Source organism: Crocuta crocuta, unplaced genomic scaffold, assembly GCF_008692635.1.
Source record: "Crocuta crocuta isolate KB4526 unplaced genomic scaffold, BGI_CrCroc_1.0 scaffold140, whole genome shotgun sequence".
Lineage (NCBI taxonomy): Eukaryota > Metazoa > Chordata > Mammalia > Carnivora > Hyaenidae > Crocuta > Crocuta crocuta.
In genome coordinates, this window is record NW_027527775.1 from 7,431,285 (window position 1) to 7,451,671 (window position 20,387).

The 20,387-nt window shown below is 42.6% G+C and overlaps 1 non-coding gene across 1 annotated transcript; it reads left to right on the top strand.

The window, feature by feature from the left end:
• Window positions 1–1,663: 1,663 nt before the first annotated feature.
• Window positions 1,664–1,767, top strand: LOC144239454 (U6 spliceosomal RNA). The gene has a single exon (XR_013337435.1). It is a non-coding gene; the product is annotated as a U6 spliceosomal RNA (small nuclear RNA).
• The last annotated feature ends 18,620 nt before the right edge of the window (window positions 1,768–20,387 follow it).

Below are 20,387 nucleotides of genomic sequence, written 5' to 3' on the forward strand. Positions count from 1 at the left end.
AAAAATAAAAATAAAACAATAAAATGTTGCACTTTCCATTTCTCAAGAGTCAGTATAATGTTATCGTCACTGGTAAAAACGAATCATCTTAAATCCTTTTGCTGTGTTTCTCCAAAGAGCATATCCCAGGGACTGAACCTGGGACACAGGGTATAAAAGAGCTTGAAGTTATTGAGCAGGAGAAAATAGTAAGTACCTTACTGGTATTTCATTTTCTAGTGTTATTAGTCTTAATCTTAAACATAGTGGCAAATGACAGCATGAAATCATCACAAGCAGGGACCACAAAAGGTACAGATAAAGCAAGACTTCAGAGCTGCACCCAAATAATTGTGGGGGGTGTCTATTCCAGGATGTTCTGTTTATATATTAAGTTTTTAACAAGAAAAACACTCATTAGTGAATGTCCTCTGTACCCTACTAACAGCTGCATTGTTAGTTCAATCAGATGTTCACCAGGTCAAGTAATTCCTCATATTCTACCTGTTCCTCCCGCTCACATCGCCCCTCCTCTTTATGCCCCCCGTCCACACCCCGCCTCCGGCCTGTGTCCCTCTCACATGCCCTTCTCAGTGGCTTGTGCTCAATGTCTGTGCTCAGCACCAGCGTGCTGGAAGCCAGTTCTGTCCCTGTGGCAGGCTACTCGCCGAGGCAATTAAAACAGATGAAAAACAAATTAAAACAAATTAAAAACAGATCTCTGTGCATCAGAGATTTTCTTTCTCTGTTTCTTTTTACCAAATACTGCAAGATCATGACTGAGAGAAAACTAAAGCAATCTGATTTTATTAGACTTTTGAAAGTGTGGCTTGATATTTCATTTACTGGATTTTTTCTTCCCCACTCTCTCCCTTTCTTTCCTTTTTTCCTTTTTTGTCTTTGGTGGTGGTGGTGGTTTTTGTCATCTTGACTTGGTTCTGGTTTAGGTTTGTCCTGGCAATATTTGAAGATCATATTCATATGTTGATAGAACAACAATAAAAATTACCGCCCAGGAAGATCTGGGCAGTGAAATGGGGAAAGAAAACAGGGGTCTAGAAAGGAAGGGATCTGAATTCTTCCCTTTGCCGGGCCGCTGATTCGCTCTACAGCATGTATGAAGCTTTGGAGCCCCTCTGGACTTTGTGTATAAAATCAGATGATGGAAACTGATTCTCTTCCAGATCTTTCTAAACGTCAGCAACTCTATGAATTGAAAACCAGATTGTTACAAACATCTAAAAACACTCCTGAAAACCTGAAAGAAAGGGATTTTGAGAAAATGGCAGGTTAAGTGTACATTTCCAGACCCTCCAATCTCCCACCTCCTCACGAGGACCACCCAACAATCTAGAAAAGTGTGATGTTCCAGCAGGTGTCCATGGCTGGGGCATCATTTTTTAATGCTTTAAAATACAGAAGATTGGGGCGCCTGGGTGGCTCAGTCTGTTAAGCGTCCGACTTCAGCCCAGGTCATGATCTCACAGTTTGTGGGTTCGAGCCCCGCGTCAGACTCTGTGCTGACAGCCAACTCAGAGCCTGGAGACTGTTTCAGCTTCTGTGTCTCCCTCTCTCTCTGACCCTCCCCTGCTCATGCTCTCTCTCTCTCTCTCTCTCTCAGAAATAAGTAAAAAACATTTAAAAATGTTAAAAAAAATAAAAATAAAATAAAATACAGAAGATTGTGCTCACTCCGGCAGCACGTATACTAAAACTGGAATGATACAGAGATCAACTTGGCCCCCGTGCAAGGATGACACGCAAATTCTTGAAGCCTTTCGTATTGTTTACACGTATACAATGGAATACTCCTCGGCGATAAAATGGAATGAAGTCTTGCCATCTACAACAACGTGGATGGAACTGGAATGTATCCTGCTCAGCGAAATAAGGCAGTCAGAGAAAGGCAGGCATCATATGATTTCACTCACATGTCGAATTTGAGAAACACGACAGATGAACATAGGGGAAGGGAAGGGAAAATAAGATAAAAACGGAGAGGAAGGCGAACCATAAGAGACTCTTAAATACAGAGAACAAACTGAAGGTTGAAGGGGGTGGGGGTGGGTTCAGTGCGTGACAGGCAGTAAGGATGGCACCTGTTGGGATGAGCACTGGGCGTCAAGTGTAAGAGCTGAATCACTGGGTTCTACTCCTGAAGCCAAGACCACACTGTACGTTCACTAACTTGAATATAAATTAAAATAAATAAATGAAAACAAACACAGAAATAAAATACAGGGGGGGCACCTGGGTGGCTTAGTCGGTTGGGTGTCCGACTTTCGCTTAGGTCATGATCTCACAGTTCGTGGGTTCGAGCCCCGCATCGGGCTCTGTGCTGACTGCCAGCTCAGAGCCTGGAGCCTGTTTCAGTCTGTGACTCCCTCTCTCTCTGACCCTCCCCTGCTCACGCTGTCTCTCTCTCTCTCCTAAGAAATAAATAAAACATTAAAAAAAAACTTAAAAAAAAATAAATAAATAAAATACAGGGATCTTGTTATTGTCTGCATTTCTAACTCCCGCGTGAGGCTGCTGCTGCCCGACCCCCGCTCTCGAGGGAGTCTGGCGTGCACTGAGGACAGTCTCCAGGTGGGGACAGGTGCAGAGACGCACTTGGACACACTTGGTGGAAAGCAGAAAGCTTTGCTTCTCCCACAAAGAGGCTTCAGGAGACAGACTGCAGGTGCCGAGGCTGTCTGAGAAGCCCAAGTGAGAGACTCCTGTGGATCTTTTTGGCACCGCGTGTTTGCTGCACGTGGTCCTGGGGGAGACTATGGAATGTGAAATGAGCCGCCTAAGGAATGAACTGCTCGGCGCTGCTGCCGTCGGAGACTCCCCCTCTCCCTGGAAGCCTTCTGCCCCACGTGCGTGTCTTCCCAGGGCAAAAAGAGCAAGGTCCCCCATCCACTGTCAAACGAATTCACCACCTCATTTACCATTTCCTGCCCGTTCACCCCTCGCCAGCGGCTGTAACAGCCTGACTTGGGTCGGGACTGAGGGCACCCAGCCCATGAGTGGGTGGGAAGCCAGGAGGGAGGCTGCCTAACAACAGGTGGTTTCTGTTGAAATAGAACCAGCAGACGAGGCCAGAGAAAATTTTAATAAAAATAACGTTGGAGATGTAATTGGTGCTAACAGAAGACTTTCAGAAGTTCAAAATCTGATTTACATCATTAAATATATTTAAATATATTTTTATTTTACAGAAAGAGCCAGTGAAGGGCAGAGAGAGAGGGAGACAGAGAATCTCAAGCAGGCTCCACGCTTTGCACAGAGCCTGATGTGGGGCTGGATCCCACGACCCTGGGATCATAACCTAAACTGAAATCAAGAGACAGACGCTCAACTGACTGAGCCACTGGGTGCCCCAATTTACAGATTTAGAAATTCACCAGACATGAGGCATCTGGGTGGCTCAGGTAAGAGTCCAACTCTTGATTTCAGCTCAGGTCGTGATCTCACAGTTCATGGGTTTGAGCCCCACATGTGGCTCTGTGCTGACAATGCAGAGCCTGCTTGGGATTCTCTCTTCCTCTCTCTGTCCCTCCCCTCCTCATGCACTCTCTGTCTCTCAAAATAAATAAATAAATAAATAAACATTTAAAAAAAGAGAGATTCAGCAGACATGAGAAGTACAGTGGTCAATGCTGAGAGCTGACTGGGATTTGGGGAGAAGAAAGGGAAAAAATAGCTGAGCACATTGAATAAAATACAAGGAGATAGGAAATAGGAATGAAGAGAGAAGAATGGACCTAGCCTGGAGATTATTATGTAAATAATAGAGTTTTGGAGGGAGAAGAAGCACCGGATGGAGAAAAATGAATGCTTGTATAAATATATAAGAAAACTTTCCTAAGCCAAACACAGACTGTTTTCTGTAAGGAAGTGCTCGCCAATTGCCAGGCAAAATTAATGAGAACAGACATATATCTCGCCGCACATCACTGACATTTCTGAAGCCTGAGAATGGAGAAAATACAGTTTTTCAGACAGAGAAAACAGTACTTGCATAAAAAGAGAATGGAGGCTAGCACCAAATGTCTCCTTTGCAGACTTCTTATAGAAAAGGGCTGTGATCTGGGAACTGTGTACAGAAACATACATTCAGAAAGGAGGGCAAAAGAGGGATATTTTTGGTTGTTCAAGAATTCAGAAATATATCACCCTCACTCCATTACCAAGGAAACTACACAATGCTCCAATAAAAGGAAAAATTAATTCAATTCCAAGACTTCACAACAGGGGGAGGGGGGAGTAAGAATACAAAAAAAAATAGTGACAAGCATGTATACACCCATAAAATGTATAATCTAGATCCATAAGGCATAATGCCAGTGCGTGGAAATGATATATATTGTTGTGCCCTCTCTCCCCCTTCCTTCCTTCCTTTTTTTCCTTCAAGCATGTATTTATATCAGTATGAACTGATAGACTCTTACTTTATGCTTTTTGTTATAGTCCCACACTACTTCTAAAAAAAATGTTCTTGCTCAAATTGTTCCTATGCATGTGAACAGGAAGGAAGGAGGAAGGAACGAACGAAAGAATGAACCAAGGAACGAAGGAATAAAGGAAGAACCAGGGAAGGAAGGTACTTTACAATAACACAGTATTTGCCTATATTGCCTCACTTGGAGGCATTGGGGTGGGGGGAAGAATTGAAAATCTTGAGGGGCACCTGGGTGGTTCAGTCGGTTAAGCCTCCGACTTCGGCTCAGGTCAAGATCTCATGGCCGATGGGTTCCAGCCCCCACCTCGGGCTCTGTGCTGACAGCTTGGAGCCTGGAGCCTGCTTCGGATTCTGTGTCTCCCTCTTTCTCTCTTTACCCCTCCCCCAATCATGCTCTATCTCTTGCTCCTTCAAAAATAAATACACATTAAAAAAAAAAAAACTTTAAAAAAAGAAAAGAAAAAAGGAAATAAATCTTGAACCTATTTTAGCAATTTGCTTATTTTAGTAGCATGGACAAAGCAATTCTGAAACTACTGTAGCTCTAGGAGAGCCGAGCAAATGACTACACCTGCCAATATTGTTGGGCGCCAAGTTCTCACTGTGGAAGAAGGAAATACAAATATGACTCCCACTGCCAAATCTGAGACAATGTGAGCATGAAAATAATTAGGTACAGTACTGAATTACAAACCACTGAAACCTAGGGATTAATCAGTCCATACTCAAGGATTAGGTAGGTAGGTAGATAGATAGACAGACAGACAGATGGATGGAAAGAATAAGGACTCTTCTTTCAGCTGAATGTCAAGAGCCCACTGGTAAATGTGCAAGGCATGATAGAGCTGGAAAAATCACTACTTTGCAAACAGTATGAGGAATGACCTGATCGGCAAGAGTCACCAGCGGATGATAAATCCAGGGGACAGTTTTGATAAGGAGCCGGAAGGCTGCGTGGCAATAAGGTATATCACTCTGGACAGCTTATTAGTTGCAAGAGAGAGAAACGAAACCATGATAGAGTGGAGAATCAGTCAACAGCTTGCATAGGTGATCAAAATTCACATCACCAGTGGAGGGTAGGTAGGTATTGTTTAAAGACGGAGAAGGTAAACTGAGGAAAACACAAGCTCACTTGTTGAGAATGAGATGAGGGTGCATGACCTGAATAAACCATGTCTGAATAATCAGAAAAGCATAGCCAACATTATAACAAATATAAACATCGGGGCGCCCGGGTGGCTTAGTCGGTTAAGCGTCCGACTTTCGCCCAGGTCATGATCTCGTGGTTCGTGGGTTCGAGCCCCACATTGGGCTCTGTGCTGACTGCNTAAACATTATATTTTTTTAAATGTCAAGGGAAACTGTATTCTTATAAAACGTGAATGTCTTCCAAAGAAGCCATCTAGATGGCCAACAGACACATGAAAGGACGCTCAACATTTCTCATCATCAGGGAAACACAAATCAAAACCACAGTGAGATATCACCTCACACCTGTCAGAATGGCTAAAATCAAAAACACAAGAAATAAGTGTTGGTGAGGATGTGGAGCAAAGGGAACCCTGTGCACTGTTGGTGGAAATGCAAACCAGTGCAGCCACTCTGGAAAACAGTATGGAGGGTCCTCAAAAAGATAAAAATAGAATTACAATATGATCCTGTAATCACTACTGGGAATTTACCTAAATGAAATGAAAACACAAATTCCAAAAGATACGTGCACCCCTATGTTTATTGCAGAATTATTTACAATAGCCAAGGCATGGAAGCAACCACAGTGCCCGTGTATAAGTAAATGAATAAAGAAGTGGTGGTATATATTGTGTATATATAATATATATATAATGGAATATTACTCAACCATGAAAAAGAATGAAATCTTGCTGTTTGCAACAACACGGCTGGACCTAGAGGGTATATAGTTAAGTGAAATAAGTCAGACAGAGAAAAACAATTACCATAGAGTTCACACATATGTGGAATTTAAGAAGCAAAATAAATGAACAAAGGTAAAAAGACATAAACAGAAAAACCCAGACTCAAATACAAAGAACAAACTAGTGGTTACCAGAGGGGAGGTAGGTGAGGGGATGGATAAAATAGGTGAAGGGGTTAAGAGTGTCCTTACCATGATGAGCCCTGAGTAATGTATGGAATTGGTGAATCACTGTATTGTACACCTGAAATTGGTATAACCGTGAATGTTAATTATCCTTCAATTTTAAAAAATGTGATTGTCATAAAATACCAAGAAAGGCTGTAGAGATTTCCAGACTAAAGGAGGCTAAGAAGGTACAACCAAAAGTGTCACTTAGCCTCAGACAAGGTCCTGCCCTGGCAGGTGAGGATTGCCATAAAAAGTATTATTACATCAACTGACAAAACATGATTATTATACATTCAATTAAAATATTATAACAAAATGTATGAAATGATAATTATACTATGGAAAATGTAAGAGACTATCACTCTTCTTAGGATGTACACACAAAGTGTTTAGGGATAAGAGTAAATATAAGGGGGTTGGGGCACCTGAGTGGTTCAGTCAGTTAAGCATCTGACTTCCGCTCAGGTCATGATCTCACATTTCATGAATTCAAGCCCGGCGTCGGGCTCTGAACTGTCAGCACAGAGCCTGGAGCCTGCTTCAGATTCCCTGTCTTCCTCTCTCTCTGCCCCTTCCCAGCTTGCACTCTGTCTCTCTGCCTCTCAAAAATAAATAAATGTTAAAAAAAATTTTTAAGAGTAGATATAAGGGTATATATGTAACTTACCCTCAAAAAATAATTACATCTGTGTGTGTGCGCATGTGTGTGTGAGTGTGTGTGTATATACAGAGAAAGTAAATAGAGGTTAGAGGAAGTTGGGGTAAAATGTTAATAGGTAAATCTGACAAAGAGCATTGTAGATGTTCTTTGTGCTGTGCCTTTTTTTCTAATTATATAATCGTTTTCAAAAAAAAAAAAGTCAGGGAAAAGAATCCACAACTATGAATTCTAATTTTATGAACAAAAAATAAGGGTCAGGAATGGGAGAATGAATACAGGAGAAAGCAAAAACATTCCTAATGTCCCCGTTAGGTTGGCAGGGAGGACAACAATGATGTTAAATCTTTTTTTTATTTTTATTTTTATTTCTACGAGAGAGAGAGAAAGACAGCGTGAGCAGGGGAGGGTCAGAGAGAGAGGGAGNAATGAATACATGAGAAAACAAAAGCATTCCTAATGTCCCCGTTAGGTTGGCAGGGAGGACAAGAATGATGTTAAATCTTTTTTTATTTTTATTTTTATTTCTACGAGAGAGAGAGAGAGACAGGGTGAGCAGGGGAGGGTCAGAGAGAGAGGGAGTCACAGACTCTGAAACAGGCTCCAGGCTCTGAGCTGGCAGTCAGCACAGAGCCCGACGCGGGGCTCGAACCCACGAACCGCGAGATCATGACCTGAGCAAAAGTCGGACGCTTAACCGACTAAGCCACCCAGGTGCCCCTGATGTTAAATCTTTAGAGGGTCAGGGGGACTCTGTGATTCCAGCACACTGACGGGGATTTCCAGGTTTAAGGATGAGGCAAAACGTAAGAGCTATATTGTAAGAGTTGTATCATGTGAGACAAAGGAGGGTGAGGAAAAATAACTTAAAAAATGAATGTCCTGATTCATCGGGAAGAAATGGGAAAAGGGGAAAAGCATGAACAACAATATATTGAATAAATGGTAAATACAAAATAAGAAAGAAGGTAGGAAATCAAACTATCAGAAGGGATGTGAAGGGGTTGAAACTCTCAGACTGGGTTAAGAAATAACATCAAGCTGTATGCTCTTTATAAAACACATATTTTAAATTCTTCATGGAAATTTTGAAAATTAAAGGATAGGTAAATGTAAGTCAGGCATATGCAAACCAAATAATATCCAGTGAAAGGAAATTCAAAAGCAATCATTTTGATATTGGCTATAGGAGAGCCACATGCATTTGCAAAGGAAGAGGGATCATTTTCTCCCTCTCCATCTTCTGTTTACCCTTTGGAAGGATATTATTTCCTTAGCAATCCACTCGAAAGGGAGAACTTGCGCCCCCATGGATAACATTAATGATGGCTGTCACAGGCCTTCTCTCTTCAAATATTGAACTTAACCTAAAGATGCCCTATTGCTGACATTCAGTTTTTTTTGTTTGTTTGTTTTTTGTTTTAACAAGCAGAAACACAAATGCCTGATTTGGGGGTGCTTGTACTAGCGAACTCAGATATCTCCATTCACACTGAAGAACAGATAAGATAGCTTCAGATGGTGTGTTGCATCCACTAACATTATGGATGCTAAAAACTTCCCGGTATTTCTTAGGTCACTATAAAGTGAGTAGCATCCCCCCCTACCTGACAGTTCGAGGAAAGACTTTGTGGACGAACTTCTTCCTCCACGTCTGAGTTTCTGCTGCCACCTACAGTCTAGTCTGGGAACAGCGCTTAGCCCTTCCTGCGATTTTTCACAGTTGCCAAAAGGTCCCTTAAACATCGTATGTGCTGAGTATTACACAATGGATATGGCATGTACCCAGGCCAGGACCTGCAGTCATACATCTACATGTCAGGGAGGAAAATGATACAATTAATTCGTACCAGGAACGTCTTCCCTCGTCAGGCCCTGAGATGATCCCTGAGTCATACATCCCAGGGTCACAACATTCTCGGCCAGAAAATTCCACTTAGTCAATGCTCACCCCTGCCCCTCCCATCCTGAATTAGCCAGAGGTTGAGATGAAGTCTTACCAGCCCACACTGGCACTCCGGTGGAGATAAGAATGATAATATTCACAAGAAACACCAGCATTTCTTTCACACTTCCTGTGTGCCAAGCCCCTTATCCATGTATCACCCCATTTGTTCTTCCTGATACAAGAGTCACTCTCATTCCCCCCCCCTTTTTTTTTACAGACAAGGAAACAAATCAAGGCTCAGAAAAATCAAGTTGCTTGTCCAAAAAACTAATTGAACTAGTAAGTGGTGAGCCCCAGGTTTCAACCCAAATCTTGTGGTTCAAAGTCAACAATCCTCGGGGCGCCTGGGTGGCTCAGTCAGTTAAGCGTCTGACTCTTGATTTCAGCTCAGGTTATGATCTCACAGTGATGAATTCCAGTCCCTCGTTGAGCTCCGCACTGGCAGCGCAGAGCCTGCTTGGGGTTCTCTCTCTCTCCTCTCTCTGCCCCTCTCCATATTTATTGGATCCTCTGTTTCTCAAACCCATAAAAGTTATTTGAGAAAACAGAACCTGCCCCAAAGGAAGAAGTGCTGATGATTCCAGGGGGAATTCAAGGAATGATGAGAACACGGGCTCTAAAGTCTCCCCAAGGGCTCTCAAGCCCCAGCCCTGCAGCTACAGGCTATGTGACATTGGGCAAGCCCGTTCACCTCTCTGAGCCTCTGTGCAAACATGACATGCTTTTTGTTTTAGACATTGATATAATATATGCAGAGCATGGAGCAAAAGCCAAGACTCTGGCATTAGTGATAGATTTTATTTATTTATTTACTTATTTATTTACTTATTTATTGGAGGGGTAGTAGAATTGTACTTTAATGTCTCTGTTCACTAGCCCAAAACAGGAATTTTCCAATGGTACTTGTATTTTCCTGAATGAAATGATATATTTGTTTATTAAAGTCATAATTCTGTAGGCCACATAAGATTCCAAGATAATTCTGGGCCAGTGTCTCCTCATCTGTGGATCCTCTAAATTACCCAGGCTGGCGATTTATACACAGTAAATATCAATAAAGAACAAATGAATACGATCTGTAGAAAGACTTTCTAAATATTGAAACATGGGACACCATATAACAATAATAATAATGTAGGAACTTAATACATATAAAACTGTACTAGAGAAAATAAAGGTTGGCATAGCCACGAAACAGGATATTGTGTGTCCACATGACCTGGGAGAGTGTTCGTGCTATAATCCTGCAGGGTTGGAGAGTTGGAGGTCTGTAGGAAGTGACATCTTATACACACACACATATGCACACATCCATACACCTGCTATATTTCCCAATTTAATTTGTCAAAAAGAGAAAATTAGCAGAAATGTGGTTTCTCCCTGAGGGAGCAGGTAAGAGGTCTTGAGAGGTTTGTCCTGGCCCCTGACTTCCAGCTGAAACGGCCAGTGTCACTCTGTCCACGTGACCCTGTGAGGGTTGAGCACATAGCTAAGTCGTTGCAGAATCACCCCCCTCTCATACAGAGGTAGCATCACCAATCTGTCATCACATGCACTGATAATCTATGTGCTTCCATTTGAAGAAACACATACGAACATTGATCTTTCCTTGTTCTTGACCCTGACTCCATAGCCACAAGGCTGCATCCTCTCCCAGGCAGCAGGTCAAGGCCGTCCCTACAGGGCCCTGAGCAAATTCTCTACCTGCATCTCTCTGTGGCCCCAGGAAGCCTATCTCCCCACCATCTGCCCCCTACTCTGATCCCATGCCATTCCCTGACTGGTTCTCAAATGATGTTGGCCTGAGGTCACTACCACGCATCCATATAGCCTACAGTCTCAAATATTCAAAACTATGGAAGAATAGACTAGAAGAAAATGTGATGAAGTATTCACAGGGGCTGCCTTTGCGTGGTGGAATTCCAGATAAGTTTTTCTTGTTGTTGCTGTGGTTCCTTTACTTTGTGTTGTTTCTATTTGGTTCTATTGCTTTGTCAGTACTGGCTAAAGGCTCTGCAGTCCACAGGCGTTAGGCAAAGCGGAGGAGGCCCTTGGCACAGTCACACACTGCCGGGCACAATCAGAAATCATTGGTCCTGTTATCCTGACTTGTGTTGTCAAAAAAAGTCAGCTACATTTTTTAATGTGCAATGCAAAGATGTTGAATATCTTACCAGATATCATGGGCATAACTGTTCCTATCAAGTCTTAGTCAGTTAGGACTTTAAGTCCCTGCAAGATAACAGAAAACATATCTCTGCCCCTGGTTTCTAGTACAAAGGTCCTGAAACCCTCGTGATTTCCTGGATGATAAGAACGTCTTTGTTCTAATGGCTCCTGGTTGGGTGTTGGTCACCAGAAAATCAAGCCCTGGTTAGATGCTTGGAATGGTCAGCCCCGCCCCCCATTCTCTTGAGGAAGGAGAGGGGCTGAAAGTGCGGTGAATGATTAATCACGCTTATGTGATAAACCTTCCATAAAAATCCCAAAAGTATGAGTCGCAAGGAACCTCTGGGTTGGTAAACACACCCACATACCAGGAGGGTAACCTCAACTCCATGGATACAGGGGTTCCTGCGCCCGGAACCTTCCAGATGCCATCCTATGTATCTCTTCACTTGGGCGTCCATCTGTGTCCTTTATTGTATCTTTCAACAACCTGGTAAGCAGAAGTGTTTCCCGGAGTTCTGTGAGCTGCTTTGGCAAATTAATTGAACCTGAGAAGGGGGTCACGGGAACCCCAGTTTGTAGCTAAATTGGACAGAAGTTGTGAGGCTGGGGACCTGCTCCCCAGGATTGGCCCCTGAGGGAGGAGGCAGTCAGCATTAGCCTGTGGGGTCTGACGCTATTTCCAGGCAGATGGCGTCAGAACTGAGTTAAATCACAGGCTGCCCAGCTGGTGTCACAGAAAATTGCTTGGTGTGGGGAAAGGCCCCACACATTTGGTGACCAGAGTGTGGGAAGTGAAGCGCTCCATGTGAGAAGAAAAGGAGGCACACTGGGGGGGAGGGGGTGGGGACGGAGGATTTTTTAAAATATTCAGCTTCTATTACACTACAGTTAATGCCATTTTCCAGTAAAATCCAATGCACCTCACATCTTTTCAGCTTATGGTGAGGCATTATTCTGAGAAATGCTGGGGCCAAAAGGAATTCAGAAACTGAAAAAATAAGGACATGGTCTTCAAAAAGCAGAGGAAAGAGGGGCGCCTGGGTGGCTTAGTCGGTTAAGCGTCCGACTTTCACTTGGGTCATGATCTCACGGTTCGTGGGTTCGAGCCCCGCGTCGGGCTCTGTGCTGACTGCCAGCTCAGAGCCTGGAGCCTGTTTCGGAGTCTGTGTCTCCCTCTCTCTCTGACCCTCCCCTGCTCATGCTGTCTCTCTCTCTCCTAGAAATAAATAAAAATTAAAAAAAAAAAAAAGCAGAGGAAAGAAAGAGTGTGAGAAGAATCGAAAAACCAAACAAACTATTTAAAATCAAACTTTTTAAAAGTTTATTTACTTATTTTGAGAGAGAGAGACAGAGACACAGAGAGAGAATCCCACCCAGACTCCTCAGAGTCAGCACAGAGCCCGACATGAGACTCAGTCCCATGACCAGATCATGACCTGAGCTGAAATCAGGAGTCAGATACTTAACCCACTGAGCCACCCGGTGCCCCTAAAATCAAACTTTTGAATGAATTTCCATTTTCTGTTTTAGGGGGAGTCTGAAGACCGGAGGAATGACTTGGAGACCATAAAACATCCCGAGGCAGTCAACTATCACCTTTCCGGGGATGAGTTTGCAATGTCCAGCCACAGCGTCCCTAAATTCCAACCACAGTTCCAACACCCTGCAGAATTCTGCAAAGCCAGCCAGGGTCTGTCAGATGACCACACAGGGCACTAACATGCTCGGTGATTTAGGGGACCCTTCTAGAGCTCCTTCTTCCCGCTGCGTAGCTGGAGAAATCTCCCTGCTCCAACCCAGCTGGCCTACAGAGCGCTACTGAGGCCATCCCAGGAGCTGGGCAACTGGTTTGAGCCCGTGAGAGATGTTTCAACCCAAACTCTGGCTGTCACGTTCTAATGAGAAGGCTGCAGCCCCGTCAAGCATCTGTTCACCGGTTGGAATAAACCCATAGAGGCTTCATGAGAGAAATTCCCATAGCACCTCTCCTCAAACTATTTCCAGCCCCCACTAATCCACAATGAAAATATGAATGCTATTCTCAGGATATTGCCAATTGATGCTTTTTCAACCGTTTGTAAGGTGTGAATAAAAATAAAAGCAGCTAGGGGCACCTGGGTGGCTTAGTCAGTTAAGTGTCTGGCTTCGGCCATGGTCATGATCTCACGGTTCGTGAGTTCGAGCCCCGCATTGGGCTCTGTGCTGACAGCTCGGAGCCTGGAGCCTGCTTTGGATTCTGTGTCTCCCTCTCTCTCTGCCCCTCCTTTGCTCTCTCTCTCTCTCTCTCTCTCTCTCCCTCTCAAAAGTAAACATTAAGAAATTTTTTTTAAATAATAAAAGCAGCTATTAGAAAGCTTTGCTATTTTTTGGTGATCTCTACTATGCAATATAAAAATCAAATGCTTATGCAAATAAATGCAGCTTTTCTTTTTTTTTATTTTATATTTTAGTGTTTATTTTTTGACAGAGAGAGATAGAGTGGGAGCGGGGGAGGTACAGAGAGAGAGGGACACACAGAATCTGAAGCAGGCTCTAAGCTCTGAGCTGTCAGCACAGGGCTCGAAACCACAAGCTGTGAGATGATGACCCGAGCTGAAGCAGGCCACTTAACCGACTGAGCCACCCAGGTGCCCCTAAATGCAGCTTTTCAACACATGCCCCACTCAACTCACTCTCCGGCTGTATCCAAACTCTCACATAGAGGGACTCTACGGCTACGTGCATCATTCAAAGAGTGATCTCAAGGGGTGCCTGGCTGGGTCAGTCAGTTAAGTGTCTGACTTTCGATTTCGGCTCAGTGCATGATCCCAGGGTTGTGAGATCAAGCCCTGCATCCGGCTCTGTGCTGGGTGTAAAGCCTGATGAAGATTCTCTCTCCCTCTCTCTGCCCCTACCCTGCTCGCGTGCTCGTGTGCGTGCTCTCTCTCTCAAAAATAAAGAAGTGACCTCAAACTTTTTACTCATAAAACAGAATTTGGTAAAAACTACACACCTTGCACACGGTTAACCCGATATAGATATTTCCTCATCACATTTAAGTCACTACAAAAGATGTCATTTCTGATGTATTTGTAAATGCTGACATTTAGAAACAAAACTACTATCAGTCCTTCTAATATATTCAGTAGAATCCCAACAGTCTAGAGATTTAATACCCACCACGATCCATCGTTCAATATGCATGGGCTCCTTTCACACTGACATTTGACATTATTTCTTTTCCTCCTTGACTCCATTTCATTTCTACAGAATTATCTCCTCTGGCAACACTTTTTTAAGCTCAGAAGTCTTTTTCAGCCTTGCTCCATATTTCTTGGCCACAAAGATATATGTATCTAAATAGAAATTTGAATTTTTTTCATTTCCAATCATCATAGAACTGTGTTACAATTTTTTTCCCTTTGGATTGATTATCTTTATAACTAGTGGTACATAATTTTAATCAAAGCAACATCTTTCAGTATCTTTCAAATTGTGCTAAATATTCAGCATAAGAAGTGAAGATGCATCTGAAGTATATCATTTAGTTAAATGAATGTGGCTCCTTTATTGCTAACTTCGTGTATCCATAGATTAAAATTACTTTGGACAAGATGGGGTTCATCATCCAATCTCTTCCTATTTTTCTTTATTAAAGACTTAAGTGAGGGGTGCCGGGCTGGATGGGTTGGTAGAGTGGGCAACTCTTGATCTCCGGGTCATGAGTTCAAGCCCCACCCAGGGTGTAGAAATTATTTTAAAATAAAAACTTAAAAAAAAAAAAAAGACTTAAGCAAAGATAAAGCTCATTCACATAAGTTAAGTACGTGGAAATGGCAGCTATGCTGTCACCCCAGTGTTAATCCACTTTGAATTCCTCTGCACTGATATACCCAGAACTACACCATGATCTAGCATATCTTCATTTCCAGTCTTCTGTCAGCTGACAAACCAGCTCTTCTTTCATTCTGCTCCTGACTTGCAAAAGCACTTGTTACCCTGACATTACAGTCCATCAGACACCAATACATAAAACTGTTCTTCTGCGAGTTACCGCGGAGAATTTTGCGATCCAGGGCAGAATGGATGTGGCAGCGGGCTGGGGGATGGGCAGAGGAGGTGAGGAGGAAAAGGGGGGGGAAGAGGCGCCCCCTGGTGGCGCCACACCTTCAATGTGGGCCACCAGGAAGGGAAGGGACTTAACCTGTAAACAAGTGTCTGAAAATCATCTTGCAAGAAACTCTTGTAAAGTTCTTGCGCGAGCTCAGGGCTATCTCTGCCCCTGTTTGAAGACCACTGATTCGGAACCCCAGGACTAGAGGATTTTGCTAAGAGTACAAGCTGCTAAGAGAGGCGCTAGTTAGGCAAGGTGCAGAAGGCACTTGGCAACAATCCACTTCCCTAGGGTCTGTTCTTCTCCAAATAAGCTTCCTAGATCACCTGCATCCAACATGGCCTGGACATTTATGTAATGTGTTTAATGGAAGGGTTTCTAGACTCTGCCCCAGGTCAACTGAACTGGAGTCTTTAGGAAGAGAGACCTAGGAAGCTGTTTTATTTAAGGAGCAAGCCCTGCATTTCTTAAGCACAGTAAAGTTGGAGAAATATTCTCTCGGCAATCTAATTTCTATTATTTGGATCTTGCTGTAGCATCAGAGGTTATATCCTTAGCTGTATCTTCTGCCCACAGCTGCCTTTACTGCATTTCATCCAATGTCTTAGGATTTTGTGTAAGTCACACCATCACATTAGTTTCTTACATTGTCATAGTGCACATTGATGGCTCTATCACCCAGTCCCCTACATTATAAGCCTCATGAGGAGATTTCATTTAGAAAGCAGTGCTTAGAAATATAGTTAGTTCCCTTGCTGGTCTGGTATGAGACGTAACACATTGCAATGAAAATGTGCTGACCCTGTTTTTTTCTTTTTGCCCTGCCTGAAGCTCATACATTAATTTAAAATTTAATCACACCAACTACAACAAGGGATATTCTTTTTTTATTGATCCTGAATTTTTACATCATTTTTAAAAGTAATTATCTGGGGGCATCTAGGTGGCTCAGTTGGTTGAGCGACTGACTCTTGGTTTGGCTCAGGTCATGATCTCACGGTTTGTGGGTTTGAGCCCCAAGTCAGGCTCTGCACTGCTGGTGTGGAGCCTGTTTGGAATTCTCTCCTTCTCTCTCTGCCCCTCCACTGCTCACATTCTCTCTCTCTCAAAATAAATAACAAAACTTTTAGAAAGCCATTGTCCATGTTTTTGTAATAAACTATATTCAAATCTAAATCTAAGTATTTCTTGAGGGGCACTTGGGTGGCTCAGTTGATTCAGCATCTGACTTCGGCTCAGGTCATGATCTCACGGTTCCTGGGCTCAAGCACCCACCCCCACCTCCATCAGACTCTGTGCTGACAGTGCAGAACCTACTTGGGATTCCTTCCTTCTGCCCATCTGCTGCTGTCTCTCTCTCAAAATAAATATATAAATAAATAAACATTAAAAAAATAAAATACATATTTTTAAGCGCCATTTGTTTAAGTAATCTCTACACCTCAGGTGGGGCTTGAACTCACAGCCCCGAGATCAAGAGTCATGGGCTTTTCCTACTGAGACAGCCAGGCACCTCTCAGACCTAAATATTTGACAAGACTTTCTGCAAGTAACTTAGGCCAAAGGTTTAGTTATTTATTCCCTTTTTATATTTTGTTACAGTTATTATTTTTTGTTTATTAGAATAATATAATTTTATGTAATTTTAGAAAGCCTAATCAAAGTATAAAGAAGAATCAATCCATGATCTTGTTCAGAAATAGTCACAGTTAATATTTTCTTGCTTTTCTTTTCTCTTTTTTCTATACATATGGAAAGTTTTGAGAGTTTTTTTGTTTTTTTGGTTGTTGTTTGTATTTTTATAAAATTTGAATCATACTATATGCTGTGAAGCCTGATTTTTTTAAACATGATTATATCTATCAAAAGCATTTAACCATATCATTAAATATTCTTGAGAAACATAACCTTATATTTATCCCCTTTTCTGGATCTATCAAAATACATATATATCTTCTGGTTTCTTCTGCTATATCAATACTGTGATAAGCATATGATAACACACATCTGATGTTTACCTGTGATTATTTTGTGATAAACTCCTAGAAGTAAAATTACTAGATTAATAGGAACATTTAAGTCTTTTGTGATGTTGTACCAACTCACTTTCTAGAAACGCTCCCTGAAACTCAATTCCCCAGCTTCCCAAACTCCACAGCAATAAAACCCACCAATTCCTCCTGCCACAAATTCCTTTTATCCATTTCTGCTGCCCAAGTTCAAGTCCTGTCATCTCTCACCGGGGCTGTCCGGAGTCCTCCCGGCCCATGGGTCTGTCTCTGATTCTTCTCTTCCGGTGCCCTCACTCCTCTCCCCTGGTCCCTCTTCCTCTGCTCGCTCTCCTCCACCTCCTCCCTCTCCTTTTTTAATTAAGATGCTTTTTTAAAAAAAAAATATTTGTTTTCCCTTTGCTCAAATTAGCTTTTCCTCCTCTTTTACGAGTGAAGAGTTGTTCATTCCATGAGAGAGCTTTCCAGAAGCGGCAAGAGTAGTGAGCAACATTCTTTATCTCCTGCTAAAAATGTCCAAGTCCTTCTCTTTCTTACATGAGGAGCTTGGATGCCCTGTGTCCCTATGTGGAAAAGAAGCCCCCACTTGACACACAAAGCCCACAGAGCATGGACAGAGAACTTCCTTAATCATGGATCCGACTCTCTTACTTCTTTGCGTAAAACCATGGAAAGGTTAACATTTGATCATCACCTGGATGAAGTCCACATTTCCTGCACAGTAATCAAGACCATCATGATGTGTCCCCAGCCTACTTTCTAGCGTCGCCCCTCATTACTTGCACCTTGTGAACCTGATGTTCTGACTCCAGCCAGCGTGTGCTACTGGCTCTGCTGAAAACCCTCCGGGTCTGTGGTCTCATCCCTCCATTCACCTTTCCCCATATTCTGTGTCCAAATTTGACACAGACTTCAACGTGCCCCAAGAAGCCTGCCCCAACCCTCTGCTCAGAGGCTGTTGCTCTTGTCATCGGCAACCACAGAATCCTGCTTTGCCTACGGCTTCCAAATTCTTTCCTTTTCCTCTACCAGAACCCCGGTGAGCCCTCAGGGCTGGGTCTGTGTCTCCTCTATATCCACCTCTCCTAGTTGAGGGGCTAGCACCTACTTACGCTTAAGAGATATTTACTGTATCAATGAATTAATACTAAGTGGAAAATGCAACAATGAAGAAGATGGAAAGAATGGTTGGGGACATCCCTCCGCCATATAAGGTTGGTGCTTAGTTGCCTACACTAAAGAGATCCTCAATGGGAAGATCACATCCAAAAGGTAGCCTCAGATCATCTCTATCTGATGACAGATGTTTTCTATTATATTAAAATTATAGGGATGCCCGGGTGGCTCAGTCAGTTAAGCATCTGATTTTGGCTCAGGTCAGCATCTCACAGTGTGTGGGTTTGAGCCCCGTGTCGGGTTTTGTGCTGGCAGCTCAGAGCCTGGAGCCTGCTTCAGATTCTCTGTCTCCCTCTCTCTCTGACCCTCCACTGCTCACACTCTCTCCTCTCAAAAACAAACAAACAAATAAACAAACATTTAAAATAAAATAAAATAATGTACTGAGATAAGATCCTTGATGGAAATACCAGGATCATGCGATGAAGAATAGGGTCATGCCTTCGGTGTTTGGAACAGTGAGCTATCAGCATGGAATGTGTGAGCAGCTATCTGCTGAGGACCCTGTAATCCTTCTAGAAAATAGTGACAAGAACTTTGGGATATGTGTCAGAACAGTAACTATTCTGATTAATATTCATCAGTCAAGTCTGGTGATACTCTCCACTACTCTGGAGTTGGGGTGGTAATCTCCGTGAAGGACAAAAACCCTGCTAATTTGTTAGTCAAGTGCCCTTCAGCCCAACGTCTGATAATTTATCTTAAAGGCCTTCATATAGGAGACTGTAAACTAAGAAAGTCAAGTTAACCCACTGGAAGCCTAATTAATGGCTGAAAATGCTGGTAGGAATGTCAGTAAGAGCCCCGAGTGCAAAGTGTTAAGAGCCCTGGGAAAGATAGCAATTGCTCATTGTTACCACCAGGTGGCGCAGCAGAACTACAAACTCTCAGTGGTACAGGGCAAACCCGTTCCTTGCCTGTTCTCCCCCAAAGAAGAGAAAGTTTTGGAAACGGAAATTTGTCTGGGGGAGTGCTCAGAGTCAGACACCATTGAGACTGTAACCCAATACCTTACTTTCATCTTTCTTCCAATTTTACAGTAAAAAGTACTTCCAGAAAATACATTACTGATAGAACGGACACTTGAAAGCCAATTGCTAAATTTTAAAATTAGAATTAGATTTTATAAATTTACAGTTAACTAGATTGTATTTAAAGCAAAGATAATAAACACTTAAAATTTTTATTGTTTCCTAATTCTTTTATTACATGTTACTATTTTCTGTGCTCTTGAGGTTATATACATCTATTGTAGCTATAGGGCACAAACACTATCTAATGGGGTGCCAGTCTACATGATATAAATACTATATAATGGGATGGTACTTCACATCTTTTCCCAACTCCACGTTCAGTGACATCAGGTTGGTCATTGGAAATTGGCCCTGGAAACTGGTCAATGCTACAGACCAATGCTTCAGAGGGTTGGCTGTTAAACATTAGCCAAATACCAGTGTGCAAGGAAAGGGAGAAATTACCCATAAATTGTGTGCCTGGAGGTAGAAGGAAAAGAGTTTGACATTCTAATTTGCCTCTGATCATAATTCAGACACAACAAAATGCAGTAGCTAAAAACTTGTATTCTGTAGTCAGGATTCAGGCTTTGAATCTGTTCTCTGTCACTTTATTAGCTGTGTACCCTCAGCTCTTGACTCTCAGTGTTTGTTTATCTATAATTGTACCTATTTCATAAGGTCATTGTAAGAATTCCATGAATTCATGCGTACGGAAGCCACCTTAATTAGCTGCATGCATATTTTAAATTGTTGGAGTCAAACAGAGAGGTTGCTCA